We start from the raw sequence: 16,697 nt of genomic DNA, 5'->3' as shown, positions 1-16,697 counted from the left end.
AAATGTATCAGGCTTGCACTTTTTAATTCGTGGTATTTTATTGCTCAAAAATACCTTGGAAAAACTTCAGAAAAGGTCGATAGTGCACCTTTGTTCGTTTTTTTGCTAGTGTAAGATCAAGTATATAAGCTTATATGCGTCTTGATTGTATGAATTTACCACTGTATTTAGACTCAGAATTGAACCCTATATCTATTATTTCCATTAAAGGGGCCCTGTTTGATCATTCTTTCCCTGGCCCGCAGTAGGTATAAAAATCATTCAACCAACGTTTTCCATCAGTAGGCTAATTGTACTGCAAATTAATTTAAGATAAAGAACAAATATCCCTTTATAAATTGTTATCTTCCCACATCCAGCCTTATTACTGCTTTTTCTTAATGTAATTTGACATTTGATGACAATCTGATAACATCTTAAAATAAATGAAAAGTGAAACCGAATCTGCCGGTGGTGATGAAGTGATAATATGGTAATAAAGTCAAACATAGCAGGTTTATTGTGCCTTTTTCAGCATATAGAACACAGTATATGTTCTCCATATCGTCTGACCCCCTTAAACCCAACTGCTCCCCTCTCTTGTGGCTCGTGGCATGCACAGGCACAGAGCTGCTCTAAATAGGTGCCACTGTGAATTGGAGACAGATGGAAACGAAGGATCCCTGCAGAGTGGTTCCCCTGCAGCTGTGCACTGTACCCGGTGCCAGGGAGTGATGACAGCTCAGTGAGGGGCACCAGCAGACACATATGCACACATACAGACGCTTACAAGGAGTGCAAAGGTGCGGAGAGGAGGGGTGTCCGCTCCCATCGTAGCCTCCAGGAATGTGAAAGTAGAGATTTAAGTGAGGAGACAAGCGATAGACTGCTATAACACAACACCTTTACAGCTCTATGGCAACCAATACACAAATCATGCACACAAATCAGTCATCTGCTACATCAGGTTTAAATAAAGGACTTTCACTCTCAAAATTATGTCATGTTTCAATTTGGTAATTATTTTATTAAATATACTATGGACTGGAATTATTGAATATACTATGGACCATGTTGTCAAACGTTTCAAAGTCTGGACAATGTTATTAGCAAATTTAATAAACACAAAGGCTTCACAAAAACAATGCAATTTCTAATGTAACATAAATCAATAAAAGCTGAAAAATCAAATAGAAAATTCATGAATACAATAAATGCTTAATGAAAAAATAATTATTAAGCAGCCTATATTACGTTATTTTCTGATCTGATGTTACAATGTTGTTTCCTCATCACACACAGACCTGGAGTTGTGTTTTGTTTCATTCATGTTTTACAAACAAATCCTACACATTTAGGCTGAGTTCTTCTCTCAAATGGAAACTCTATACACCTTCAGTAGAATCATTTGGATGATTTCAGACCTGGAATTGCCAATCTCTACTGAACTAAAAGGAAGCTGTTAATTTGAAAAGTATCACTTCATGACATCACAAAGTGAAACAGAGCATTTGAGTTTTGGAGATTTAAAAAACAAAACAAAACACTAATAATAAAGGGTTACTCACGCATGTGTGAATGAATGTGTATGTTTTTTGATTAGGTAATAACATTATAGTATGGATTAAAGCCCACAAGATTCAAGTTAGTGTAATATAGGACATTTATATTTCTGTCTTGGTAAAATATCAATTATTCATATAACTCAGTTTGTACAAAATAAATGTACATTCCCTTATTCCCTTATTTCTTTTTACAAAACTATTTAAAATATAGGTGAGGGGGCATGAATAGTGACTGTAGTTAATGATAAGGCTGGCATTAAAGCAGAACCAAGCTTTCACTTTGGGGTCAAGTGGATTTCTTTGTTACTTCTGATCAGCAACAATGTAATGGATCTGAAAATAATACTGTACTTACCTTCCTAATCACACTCCACTGTCCTGACTTTTCTGTCTCCTCAGCTAAACTATTCAGGCTATTAGGAGCCTTGTTTAGAGGAGCATGAATATGGAAGTATCTTATAGCTACAAGTGCAGTAATTTGTGCAGAAGTCAATAATCCCAGTCACTCGAAGGTGCAGAGGAGCCAGCACTTTGTACCAAAAGTGTGTGGTGTGTGTGTGTCAACTGAATTTACCTGCAGCTAATTAGTCTTGTCTGGCTGTCTGACATATTGTGCTCGGGGTCATGTATATTTCATGAGTGGAGGCTTCCTGTAAAGGTCATTGTGGAATTTTTAAATGAAGAGACACCTGCTTTATTCATCACTTATAATTGTATGAATTATCGACTCTTTTTCACTAAGTTTGAACTCAGTTGAAATAAAATGCATCACTGACTAGAGCCAGAATCTGATGAATAAAGTATGTTTTAGTAATGTTTTATAAATACATTTTTTGCAAATTTTATGCTTATTTTATTGTTAGTGAATACTTTTGGGTTAATTTTATGGCAGGGTAGTTTTGGCAGAGTTTCAGGCCTAGAGTCTTGATGCATACAACAGTATGTAAATGTTTAGGCTGATACTTGACTTTGCTGAGTGCAGAGAAGGTGCGGAGGGCGGAGTGGGCCAAAGAAACGGTCAGTGTGCTCCTCTCATTAGAGCTGTATTTTACACATAGAGGAGAGTCCAGGGAGTACTTCTGTTTGATCTGCTTTGCATAAACCAATCCAATGCAACCCGGCTTGCGAGAAAAAAATCAATTAAATTCTGTGTAATTGGACTGACAGTGCACTCCAAAGTAGAACAGCAATCAATATTAAAAATGAAAAATGAAGCTAAAGGCCATCTCACTCCATTGATTTGCAGTGAGAGGAGGAGGAATCCAGATATTATTGCCACATAGGAATATGAGCTATTGAGCTCCATAATGTTGTTATTGTCTCAGTATTGAAATGGATAGGCTGAAAGTGAGCATGGGCTGACAGCGCCAATTAGAGAGCACTGATCTGTAAACAGACCTGGGTCACATTGTACTGGCAAATACTTTGTTTATTTTTCTGAAGAGCCAGATGGAAGATATGCAGATAGTTTTATACCCACTCTCTCACCAAGTGCAGTGAGGCTGTTGAGAGGAACTGTGCTTTAAACACGCACTCTAATTTTCTTCTTTAGTTCACAAGGTCATATTGGATATTGCGTGAAACAAATTAATTGTCTGTTACTTTTGATTGTCCAGTTTATTTCCTGCCTCAGGTCCATATGTAAACAAAAGCACATAAACTAGCTACAATACAGAGTGAAGCCTGATGTCGTATGCAGTGTCTGTTTCCCGTCTATAGCCATCACAGGGCTCTCTTTGCGCCTCTCGCTGTCCTCTCCTGCCTATGGTCTTATCAGGGCCGAGGCAGACACTCTGATCCAGGTTGCTAAGCACTGGCTGTATGTTTGTTTGCTCTTATCCTCATCACCTCATGGCACAGAATGTGGCACCACGCGCCCTGAGCCCCTCAGCGAAGTCTGTATGCAGCCAAAAGATAAAACAAAAAAAAACAAAAAAACTGACATGAAGACTGCACTCTCAGGAGAGGAAGCCGTCATCACTAAAGGAATCTGTGTAACCTTCCCCAAGGAGAGGAGGAGAGGAGGCTAGGGAGCAGAGGAGGAGAGAAGGAGAGGAGGCAAGGGAGCAGAGGAGGAGAGGAAAAGTTGTGTCTATGGTGCAGGTGTCTCAAGGTTAATTGTGTGCTGGGTCAAAATGACTGATCTGCTGCTAAAACTAGTAGGCTTCTGTTTTAGTTGTTGTTGCTGCAGGTTGAGCTGAGTTAACTGGTACACACCTGGTTATGGTAACAAAGAAAGTCTTTGGGGTTTTGCATCACATCTGGAGCCTCTGGGCTGGCAACATTTATTTATTTTTTTTTCAAAAAATCTATTTATATTGATTCCATTTGAGAACTCCCAAAATCTGGGAATACTAGTTTTTATTCAACATATTCTACATCCTTGAGATACCAATATACTTTTGGTTCAAAAACAACACATGCTAATGTTATTGTATTGAATTAAATACAGTATCCATAAGTTTATCCATTGATGCATGAATTTTGAGATGCTTATGTAACAGGGGTAACAGAGTATTGTTCCTCTGCCACTTTAATTGGGTGTGGTTTTTTTCATGCTTGACTTTTCCCTGTGTTGTTTGGACCAATGGCCATGTAATTTGCAGCTGGAAAGGGGCGGTGCTTCTTGTTTAAAAATCCTGTGAACCTTCCCTCACTCTGTCAGTCCTTGCTTGTCTCTCTGTCCAGGTCAGTAGAAAGCAGCTCACCACACTGCACCTGTAGGACTCGCTGGGAATGTTGCAGGGATGCTGGTGTTGGATTGAATGTTTAACTGTGTTGCATTTTTGTTGTTTTGACTGTTTGTTACCAAGACTCTCTCTCCTACCCTGTTGTCTCTCTGTCCAGCCAAGGTTCGCAAAGTATTCCTAAGATCAGTTGGCTGCTCTGTGGGAGAAACTGGGGCACGCTGGGGACAAAGTACCACCCCAGCTGTGCCAGCTGTTGACTGCAAGCCAGAGAGCCACCTTAGCCCGACCAAAAGCCCGGACCTCTAGACAATTTTAATAAATATAATAATAAATATTATAATAAAATCATTGAAACTAAAGTCTGCTGTCTATATTTCCTTGCTGATCCACAATACCTGCCTTTCAGGGTGGTCAAACCCTTAGAGGGTGGTAGACTTGGTCCATGTATATTCGACACCTGGCCTGTGGTAGCATGCATTTACATCTTTCAGGTAAGAAAAGAGATACAAAGGAGTGTTACAACTTTTATAAACCAGTGTATTTTGTATGCATAAATCAAAACATTAATTCATCCTGAAAAAAGTTAACTATACTATTATATTAACTCAGCAAAGCAACATACTGTTGCCTTTTAAGTTTGTACTTTTTGAAACCTTACTTTATGAGACAAGTAAGAAAGTTCTTATTCTATTCTATTGCGCACAGTCAGTCTACAAAGCTTCATCTTGAACTTTATGTCACAATGAAGGTCAGGACAAAACTATAGCATAAAAACCCAAAGAGTCAAACTCAGCTAGATAGGCTTTTGCCAAATAGTGAGGGGGAGATGAGAGACAGCCCAGTGCCCGATGGAGGCAGAGGAGGCGGCCGTGGCACTGAGTAAATAGTCAGCGGCTCTAATAGGAATATCAAGCCAGTGAAAGGTAAACAGGCTTCTCCAGGCAGATACAAAGGGAATGTGGCGGCTTTGAGAGCGCTGGAGTACCGGCACGCCACTGTGGCATGGTGATAAGAGCCCTGGGCCTGCCTGCATCCACCAGATAAGGCCGAGCACTGGCATGTGTCGCCCCTGATCCCAATTTCACAGTCAATATTCATCCAGCCCGACAAACAAGCAACGTTTAAGATAAAAAATAAATATAGAGTCCTTCTGCTATTACCTCCCGTTTATTAATCTGCACAGCACCCACTGGCTTTTAAACAGTCGTAAACACCCAAGCCACAGCCTGCGCCGCCCCTCCCTGTCTCTGCCTCCATCACTTCTCCTCTGTATCCTCTCCTCCTCCTCCTCCGCTCTCTCTTTCTCTCCCTCCCTCTTTCTTTCCTCTTCTTCTTCTTCCTGCACATCTGGGGATTTGCATGGCTTGCCGTATTCTCCAGCTTTAGCCTCAGGGGTGTGGGCCTCTTTGTGTCTCGCTGCATTTTGTAGATGGGTCGTTGTGTGTAAGAGATGAGTGGAGTGCACCTGTGTATGCATATGTACATGATATGGGGCACAGATAGGTTTCAGGTGCAAACTGCATAACCTTATGTATTTGTAGGTATAATGTGCTGGTTTGATGGAGGAGCTTAAATTGAGGGTGCAAAATAACATATGGAGTCACAACTACCTAACAGTGGGACAATTAGTCAAAGGAGCTAGGAAGCAAGTAAAATATGTTTTACTCCAAACCTCTTCATTACGGCCTTCCTTCATTTAACTATATTTTAATTGGCATTGACAGGGTTTCAGAATGTTTCTTTTTATGTTGAATCAAATATTCAGAAAAGTAGAAGGAAGGGTTCAAGGCTGGCCTATACATGCTAAACCACATTGTCCCCTCATATAACACATATCAGCAGGAAGGGCATCTGGATTAAAATGACAAAAGACAGTCATAATTCAAGCATTATTTCTTCATGTTACTGCACACTGTGTATGAGTTCATTGAATTGGCTGCTCTACAATGTAAATATCCTTTTTTCATGTATGTAGTAGGCTGTATAAGCAACTTTGAGTACAGTGAGTACACAACTTGCCAATAGTACTGATTTAGGCTCCATCCATAAATGAAATGAAATTGATTTAATATATTAAATCCATCAAATGTTAAAACCTTGAAGATTACAGTCCTGTATTTTATTATGGTATTGGAAAGGTGCCCAATAAATTTAAGATTAGTGGATTAAACGGCTTGCTAAGATTGATATTATTTTGAAATGTGGGCCTTTAGCTGCAGTGGATGTGCCAGCTGGGCTCTGATTACCATCTGCAACAATCACACAGAGGAGTAAACCAGAGCTGTGCTGAGCGTCTGCGCCCAAACCCGAGACTCCTTCGCATTTTGGGAAAAAAAAAAAAAAAAAAACATGCACTAACTCTAAGTGCACAACAAACATAACATATCTAATGTTATACATGTATTTATAAATGTGTGACAAATGTTTATAGCATGACACTGAGAAGTCAAAAATAACTTTTGATGATTGGCTCCAGGTTGGTCTCAATATTTCTCTGCTGGATCTTAAGTCACAGGTGACTTCATGCTCTTACAGTTGGTACATTTTGTCTCCTGACTTGTGGACACGACCTTAAGTGAACCAGTGGTCCAGTGGTAGCTCTCACTTAGAGACATTACAGTTGGGTGGTTCTATTCAGTACTGCAGCAGACTGTAATCACTCTCTCTGCTCCTGGACACTGCTGCTCAGCCGCCCATCATCCTCACCATTACACCTGACCTGCTCCTCAGAGCTCCTCCCTCCACCGCTGTGGCCTTCTCCTGCCCTTCTCTCTCATCTCACAGACCTGTCCGTGCCCGGCCAGCTGGTCATATCCCTTTAAATCTGGCCCGGGCTGAGCCGCTGTCTCCAGGAGATTACTGCACACTCTCCTAGGCTCCACAGATGGGACAGACAGGCTGCCAGCTGGCACAGGGACACCCACTATCCCCCTGGAAACTAGCCAACAGGACTGGCTCACAGCGCCACGCTATGTCCATTCACACTACAGCTAGCCCTGAACTTTAATATTTTAACCATTAACCAGAAAACATATTGGCCTTACCTTCAAGTCCATATGAAATCATTAGATTATATTTATTTAGAATTGGCACAATGCCATCACATCCAGTGTATAGTATCTGCACTGTTTCCATAGTTTTGGTGTTAAGCTAACAAAGAAACAAATGACATAGTAATGTTTACATTATGATTAATATATGCTGTCACCTAGAGGAAGAGGCAAACTGGTTCTGATTGTTGTCATTGTCATGATCACCAAAGAGCCAAAAGTACAGTTTAGTCATGACATTGGAAAAATAACTTAAGCAAGAGTTTTACACGCTATAGATATTTGTGAAATCTGTGGGCCAGTAAAAATATGCAGAACCATACTTTTGACACGCAGACACACGTGTTTGAATCTAGATCTTTGGGACTTTTCTGCACCACAAACACCGTGCTCGCAGTAATTGGACAGTGCCGTATCATGGCGGTTTGCCTGTTTTGCTATTTCTCCCTGTTTACTTGCCACACATAGGGTATTGTGTAATCTGTGAGAAAGCTGGCCTTATGCCACACTTGGCTCTTTCCACATGCAGACCATGAGAATGTGTCAAGTGCACCAAAGCTGTCAACACAGCTGCACCCAGTTCAAGTGATCAGACTAAAATGCTCTCCTATCTTTGCACGCACGCTGCACTCTTTAATCACCCCTCACTCGTCAAGTCTCATCAACAAATTTGTATTTTGTTTTAAAATGTATTTTATTTAAATTTTTTTTTTTTTTTTTTGGAAGATTTATCTGAACATGAAGCTTACATTCTACAATCTAGCCTTACATTTGAATAATGTTCATTTGTAATAGCCAAAGGAGTTGTTCTTAATACAATTTTGCAATTTCTGCATTACTCATGACTCCATCTAGAGGCAAAAAGTGGTATAACAAGGGTTTTTTGATACAAGGTAAATGGCTGAAAAAACATTGCTGAATGCAACATTGCTCTCATGCACAATAAAGTTTAAGTTTAAACAGGTTTACATGAGTGTTGTATTTTACCTTTTAGAGTTGTGTTAGGGTTTGTTGTATGAATAAAGAAAGCAGAAACTTGTCTTCCTACCGTCTGCTGGACCACCTGCTGGGCCCTGACATGATTACAGTGTGAGATTGCTGTGCCAGATTACAGTGACCCATGAGGACCCTTCCAGATGGACACAACCACATTCACACACATCCGCACGCTTAAAACACACCAACACCTGGCAACCGCGTTCAAGGCACTGTCCTGCAACTGTAGAAGCACAAGTTTACTTCCACAGACTGCATACTTGACATACTGGAAAATACTGGGTGGCCTGACAGACAAAATTTGTTGATCCACAAGGGAAATTAGTTGGGCATAATGTAGCTCACACATAACAATATTATGCCAAAGAGCAAAAATATAAAATATGCGTTAATGCAATAAGTTAATGCAATTCGATATTCAGAATAATGAAACAAGTATAAATATTTGAAATAAGACCATTTTATTGGGTGAGAATATATGCCATGTCTTAATGTTTTATATCCACTTTGGGTGGTTCTATATTTTTACATTAACCTGAATGAAATAAAACACCATGTATAAAGCATAAGCAGGATTGTCAACTTTTATAAAAGTGCTCATATCAATCTTCATAATTAGTAGTCTGTGCAAAACATTGACAAGTTTTTCAAACTGGCAACCCAGCAACATGGAACTGGGAAATCAACAAGAAGTGATGTGTGTTCGTTGGACAGCTAAGCCAAATCCTCAAATACAGGGAGCTTCGAAAGGCCATTGTTGCCTCCATCTTAGCTTCTTTATGAATGTGAATATTGTGCACAATACACAAAGCATTATTTGTGACTGCATTGTTTTAGCAACTGGTCATAAAGCATAAGGAGATTAGTGTCAGTGAAGCAGCCATGTGCATGTTAAAGACTGCGGAGGAGAATGGAGAGGCTAACATAACTGTCCTGACAGAGCATCACTTTGGATCAGAGCAGACGCCTGTCACATACTCTGTGTCCAGCTGCATGTCTCTCTCACCAGACTGTGGACGTCATGTGACATCAGTGAAACAGAGAACTTCTCCTGGAGGCTGTGTCCTCGCTGTGTGACGCTGCCCCAGTCTACACCCTCCTCCTCCTCCATCACCCCCCACCCACCAGCACCCCTCTGCTGCCATGTTTGCAGAAGCGAGGGCTTTGGAGGGTGGCACTCTGATGGCGTGAAGCCAGATGGCAGCCACAAGGCAGGCGACGTGGCGCAGAGAAACACACAGCCATACACACAATCAGTCAGTCACACTTTCTGTCCTTAATGAACACCATGAATTATTCATCACACACGCCACGCGCCTCTCGCAGGACGCACACACTCCTGTCAGCAACAGAAGGCTCCACCACTTCTCTCTATTTTATTATCATTTCTCTAGGCATTTTCCTGGTTGTAAAGGCATACCAGGTGGTGCTCGACCCCTCAAACTATCATCTCCTCCTCCTTCCTCCCTCCTACTTCCACCAGCCTGCTGGATCAGCCCTGCTCCATCCTGCTGCCTGTCATCCGCTCAGTGTTTTCCACTTTCTCTATAGCACCGCATGCTCTCGCTTCTTGGCTCATCATGATAGGTGCTTTACAGGGCTATACACTGTGAAGAGCAGAGAAGGGGAGCAGGTTGACACTTCTGTAAGAGGCAGAGAAAGAATCCGCATGGGGAATACCTGTGCACTCTACAGCCTCAGCAGCTCCATCTGCACAGATAAAGTCAAGAACATGGGAGACTGGAACTGACGCATGGAGACACTTTTGATCCTATGTGGAAGCAACAGTACCTTATCTGGTGATAACACAAGCCTCTTGAGAAAGCTGAAATCACTCTTCTCCCAAACTTATGATCAGTTTTCCCAATATTCCCATTTTCAAAAGTTAATCTTATCTTATTCACAAACAGAATAATTACATGTACCACTTACTTGCAACTATGAGTGATCATAATAAACATTGTCTTGATATACAGGTGTAATAACCTACCAGGTATATTGAAACAGTAGCTTTAGGAATCTGTTTCACTGCAATGATAGAAATAAACAAATTATTTGCACTAGTTGAACACAGCAAAAGAAGCACAAAAAACAGAACAGAGTCACTGCTTATAGTTTAACCGTAAAAGGAAAACATTTATACTACCACTTTTCAACACCAAGATTCTTTAGTCAACTTCAGATGGAACCCACTCAGGCCTCTGTAAAATACAAGAATCCTGCGAGCAGTGCTAAGTGTGGCATTATGGGTGATTATTATTCTTTCACATGTCTCAAGCCAAGAAGAATGCAGCAACACCAATCAGGGTTTATCTGGAGAAATAAGAAAAGAGGGCAAAGGGCCACATAATAATTGCATTCTTCTTGAGAAAGAAAGCAATGTGTGCTGTCAGCTGTCTGCATATAATTATAAAATGAAAATCAGGAAGTGTACTATTAGCATTCTAGTTGCATTTCTGTGAAACCAAAATTCACATTCAAATCACAATTACCAGTCTGGAGCATCTCTCATTGGAAAAAGAAAAACTCTGGAAAGGTGAATGACGAACAATTGAATCTGATTGGTTGACAGCGGAACATATAAATAAATGTATAGTGGTGAATAATTAGGATGCTTGAAATGCATAAGGTGAGGAATAACTTTGGACCAACATTTTAAGATGAACTACTTCTCTTTTACACAAATCATAGACATGAATATCTCCTATGCTTTTGACTTACTGTATCTTCCAAATACTGTAATACTGCTATGGGGACCATACCAGAAAGGCTGAATGATGTATCAACAATTTAACTTTTGTCACAACTTTATTTATTACAGATTATGTCATACACCATGAATCTATTTGTTCCTTTCCTGCATTGTGGCCTGTTGCTAGAGGCACCTGACGTTTAGAATAAACACATTATAAAAGCCCTTTTTCTTTTGTCAACACAATGGAGGTGGGTGTGAAGCACTTGTGACAGATATGACTGATGGATGAAGGGAAACCTGCCCCGGCTGTCAAAGAGGTTCAAAGTATAAAGAGGTGATGAGGAGGGGACTAAAGGGAGGGTCCTGGCCGATGGGGGACACTGTGTGGATAAGAGGAGAGAGTGGAGATAGAGCCAGACTAAATGTAAAGCTATATAGAGTGATGTGAGAAGAACAGTGCTAGAAAGGTCATCAGAGTCCCCTGTGACGTGGAGTGGTATTTGAACCTTTCTGTTGTTACAATGTCTTTTCTCTGGCATTCTGAGTGGGAGAAAGCTATAGAAAAAGATTATATTTGTTTGGCAGTTGACAAAGGGGATGCTGGATTTAATTGTCTGTAACAGAAAGCTGTCTCTTTAAGGATCTCCTTTGAGGTTGAGACTCAAAAGGATTCAGTGAACATGATCAACACTTTCTCTTTTTCCATGTTTTATGAGGTTATGAACAATAAAAGATGGAAAACAGACCTTCTGTAACCCGTGGTAACAGACAGTAATTTGCAAATATTATTATAGCAATTGTGAAAGTGTTACAAAATTTATTTCATTCATGCCTTTTAGCTATTGGAGCCAATTTAGTGATCTCGAATTTTATGGTAAAGTAAAAATAGTGAACTGTTATTCATTTTTAGCACTACCGCACACACAGAAACATATTTTAAACAATTATTTATTCAGTTGAGTCTGTCAGCCAAAAGACAGATACAGGGAAATGCTTTTGAGTGAAACTGATGAAAGGAGCAGTGTGCTTGTGAATATTAACCCTTGGTGAAATTTTAATAAAATGTGAATGAAATATGCAAAAGATGACAACTAACTTTGAGGATGAGCCTTTTGGATTTGTAAGTACTTTCAAGATGCTTAGTGCAAGCACCTGTCACAAAAAGAAATACTTCAAAGTAAAAAAATATATATATATATGTATCACTCTGTCTGGTCTCCTCAGAGGCATCATTGCAGAGACACTGTTCCATGTGGATCAATAGATCTGTGTTCTGATTGGTCACAATTGAGTCTTCAGGAGCAGTGGGATGAACTGAAGAAGGTGATGTCCAGCCTGACTGCCCAGCTATGCTGACCTTGTATTGATGCATGAAGACAGATGCACATTAAATAAGTCAATACATGTGAATGAGCAAGAGTAAAATCAGCAATACATATTGTATTGATGTACTGTTATTTAGATTATGGTTAAGAAATTTTAAATACACAAATAATGAAATAAGTAATGAAATGAACACTCATGCTTAGAGTGGTAGAGTGTTAGCCACCTACTTGCCTCCATCAAATATGCCACAGTATGGCATTAAACTTACATTATCTATCTCCATGGAGACAAGCAGGCAACAACACAAGGTGAAGTTACAGGTTAGATCTGTGGAGAGACGTCCCCATTCACATAGTCATACCAGCTTGTCAAAGCTTGATCTCATCAGATCTCAGGAGCCAGGGCCTGGCCTGGGTAGTACTTGGATGGGAGACCACTGGAAATTCCAGGTGCCACAGTGGGACATCAGTCTCAAAAAATAATAAATAAATAAATAAATAAATAAATAACTAAAATTGTTCTAACCTTAGGCAAGACACTTCCCCTACATTGCCTAGTAAGAAAGTGGAGTGTGTGTTAGTGCTGGTGGTTGGAGGGGCCAAAGGCACAGATTGGCAACCTTGCTTTTGCTTGCTCAGTCTGCCCAGGGCAGCTATGGCTACAATATTAGCTTGCCACCACTGAGTGTGGAGTGAACGAACAATGAACTATAAAGCTCTTTGGGTGTCTTGAAAGGAGCTATGTAAATGCAATGATTAATTAATTAAAAACAGTAAAAATACATGTTTTTCAAGGTATCTGTTTTAGCAATAAAAATCTTGTAATTGAATAAATGCAAATTAGGTCATTTAAATACCATACTGTGAAACATTCCAGACAATGCAATAACATCTCCATGGAAACAAATAGGTGGCACCTTTAATAAAACTACACAATTATTTAATCTGTTCATCTTCTATTATGTTGACCACATACAATCCAAAGCAACAGAAACCACATTACTAACTGACCTAATCCTGTGAGTATTTGTTTAAAACTCCCCATGCAGAATGATCCTATTTCAGATTAGTTAGTAAAAGTTGACCTTGGGCTCGGTCTCCACACGCCCTCTCTGTTCTTAACTTGTCGTGGTGTGTGGTGTTTTGGGGGGTCCGTGCAGCTGAGGTCCCAGTCTGTTGGCTCCCTTTATGCCTGTCTTAAATGGCTGTGTAATTGCTGAGCTGCTGGCTGTGGGCCCCTGCTGTGTGGAGATGAGAGCTTTACTGCCTTCATCCTGACCTCTTGATCCTGCCTCTAATTCTGCCTCTGCTCGCTCCCTCTTTCTCTTTCTCCAGTTTGCTGTCTGGTTTTGTCTCTCTGTTTGTTTCCTCTCATAGATCTGCAGTCTGCTGGGAAGACAGACACATGCAGAGTTTGGATGCAATGATTCTAATGGGCCTTGCAGGTGGCATCTTTGTAAGTCTCCAAACTCATAAATATGCTTAATGTAACGTATTCTATGGTCAGGAAAATTGTGATACTAGCCATATTTTATAATTACAAAACCTGGAATAACTGGAATTTACCAAGATGTTTGTAATGTATTTGGTTTGATCTTGTTTAAAGTTCAAGTGACATGCTATAACATATTTTTATAGGTCTATGCCACACGAGTAGTGTGTATAAAGGGAAAAAATGTATAAATACATTATTTAAACAATTCTGTACCTTGAGACTTTGTACATTAGATAAAGTTAGTCAGAGAGCTTACGTTTCCGGAGCATGTACCCTGACTATAACCACTCGATAAACAGAAATAACAATAACACAATAAGTGCAAACTTTTTTGGTCAAAAAATATTATGAAAAACCTAACATTGTTGATATACATTAAATTAATGTTCACTGACTCAGAGACAAGACCAAGGAACTAAAATTGCATTGTGATTAATGAAAAAATACAACTGTAAGTTATTGGACGCCTTCAAGAAGATATCTCTAAGTTTGAGTTAAATTTGGACAGGCAGATGGAGCAGCAGATGGATGGAAGGACAGTTTGTGGTTTGGTAAAGACTTAAGCACAGAATTCTTAATGATCTATTTCTCTTTCCATCACCATCCCCACAGTAAATCCTTGCAAGCTTATTACAGAAATATTGCCATAATGTTGTGTTTTTCTCTCCAAAGTTCAGAGGGATTTGAAAGAAACTGCCATTAAAATTCATGTGTGCAGCTTGGTTTCACAGCAGCTGTTGACATAATTACAGTGAGGGAAAAAAGTGTGAAATTAATTCCAAATTTAATGTAAATTATAGTGATTGGCAGAGCTGTGCTAATCGCCATTCATGTAAAAAGAAAATATGCATGCCTGGAGCCTGTGTGGGTGCATGAGGAGCCCTCTGATAAATAGACCATCACTACATGGATGGATACAGTGACGACACTAGAAGGAAATAAAGTGGACAAACAAATACTTGAACAACATTAATTTTCCTGGATTTGTAAAACATTCTTTTAGTGCTTACAACCTAAACTGAGCTACTTTATAACCATCTGTTGGATATACTTATAAATATTCAACTCAAAATTTCTGAGTAACATAGGTTTTTGTATTTCTTGTATTTCTAGGTGTATTTCTTGCATTGCTTAAATTACACGAATATTGCCATACACCAAAAAGGATCCAATAACTCCAGTAGCATCTTATTGGTCAGACCCATCTGTGTCAAGTGGTCTATTTGACATTTAAGGCCTATTTGAAACACTTTTTAAATATATATTATATTTATTTAAATGCATACACCTGCAAAGTTAGACCAGTATCAAAACATATTGTATCACTAGCATTAATTGTAGTGTCCCATTCCTAAATGCTACACACAAACATGCTACACACACTGCATAGTTGTTACCATATATTCTTCCAATGCACATAAATGCACATGTATTTTATTTATTGTCTTAGAATAAAAAAAAACAAAAAACAAAACAAAAAAAAAAAAATACTTATTACAGTACTAACAATAAAGTTACATTTCTTTGTTTGCATATCTCTGTTCACATATGCTTCATTGGTGTTTTCTGAAATGGGATTTACTTTCAAACGTGTACTGATCAAGTGAGTCAATGACAACATCTACAGACATTTCATAAGCTGTCAGTCATAGATGATAGTTGTACCAAATGATTTTATTCAAACACTATACTTTTACCTACAGTAGTGGCTTGACTAATGTATTTTAAATATATTCCACACATCTGCAGAGCCATTGTAAGTCAACATCTGCTGCAGCCGCACTCAAACACCCACAGACTTTGAGCGTCTTGAGCAGTTCGACTCATTGCACACATCAAACAAAGCCATCCAGACGAGATGAGAATTTTAAAGCCTTTCTCATGTGACAACTGTTGATTGTTTTTGTGTAAGGATTGTGCTATACATAACACATTGAGAAATATAAAAGTTAACTACAATGGAGACTTGTCATTGAAATGTCAAAAAAGCATAACATTTTGTAGCTGCAGTGAGATTTTACCCATAGTTCAGAAGTGCACGATTAACAGACTGATTAGCCAATCAAAGAAATGCATGGTTTGTTTGTATCTTCCGAAAAGAAAAAAAACAACAAACAAACACAAAAAACAAAAAAACAAAAAAAAAAAACAAAACAATAACACAGGATAGGTACTCCTGCAGAATTGATGTGAGATGCACTAAACGCTCTGAGTTCAAAGACGTAACTAATAAACAACCTGATTGCAAGTGTCTGAGATGCAGAGAAGGGAGTGGTGACCAGACTTCAGCAAACTCCTGTATTAGAAAACACAGGGAAAAGTCTGGATCCCAGGCTTGGTATTTTCAAAATTCTTTAATCCTCTTGTCTCCTATCAGCCAATCTTTGTTTTTGTGTCCCAACCACCTTCATTGGTATAAATACATTCTTTGTACATGTGACAAGAAAACAAATAAAAATCCTTTTTATTGGGGTCAATGTATAATTCGTCAATTTTATTTTGGAAATAGCTGAAATAGCTCTATAAACATTTCACCGTTTGTGACAGGGTCACTACTGATGTCACAGAATAAAAAAAGAGCAGAATAAAAACAATAAATACACTGTTTCTATGTGCAGGGTTCTTGATGACAGAACAGCACAACACACATTAATATACATTCAGACTTGTAGGCTTATCCAACTCGTCTTGTACCTGTGTGGATCTTATGGAGCCATTTATGTTGAAAAGTGAATGCAAAATGAAACTCAAAAAGCGTTTTTCCTCAGACCTGTCACTCAGCACCTCGCCCTGGCATCTGGAGTGTACCCACCTCCACCCAAATTAAAACAAGGAGGGCAAAAAGATATTTTCCAATTCAGCAGATGTGAGTCATTTCATCTTGTGATTCAAATGAGTTTGG

The sequence above is a fragment of the Boleophthalmus pectinirostris genome, unplaced genomic scaffold, assembly GCF_026225935.1.
Source record: "Boleophthalmus pectinirostris isolate CB_2022bp ecotype Guang Dong unplaced genomic scaffold, ASM2622593v1 HiC_scaffold_19, whole genome shotgun sequence".
Classification (NCBI taxonomy): domain Eukaryota; kingdom Metazoa; phylum Chordata; class Actinopteri; order Gobiiformes; family Gobiidae; genus Boleophthalmus; species Boleophthalmus pectinirostris.
This window is presented reverse-complemented; position numbering follows the sequence as displayed.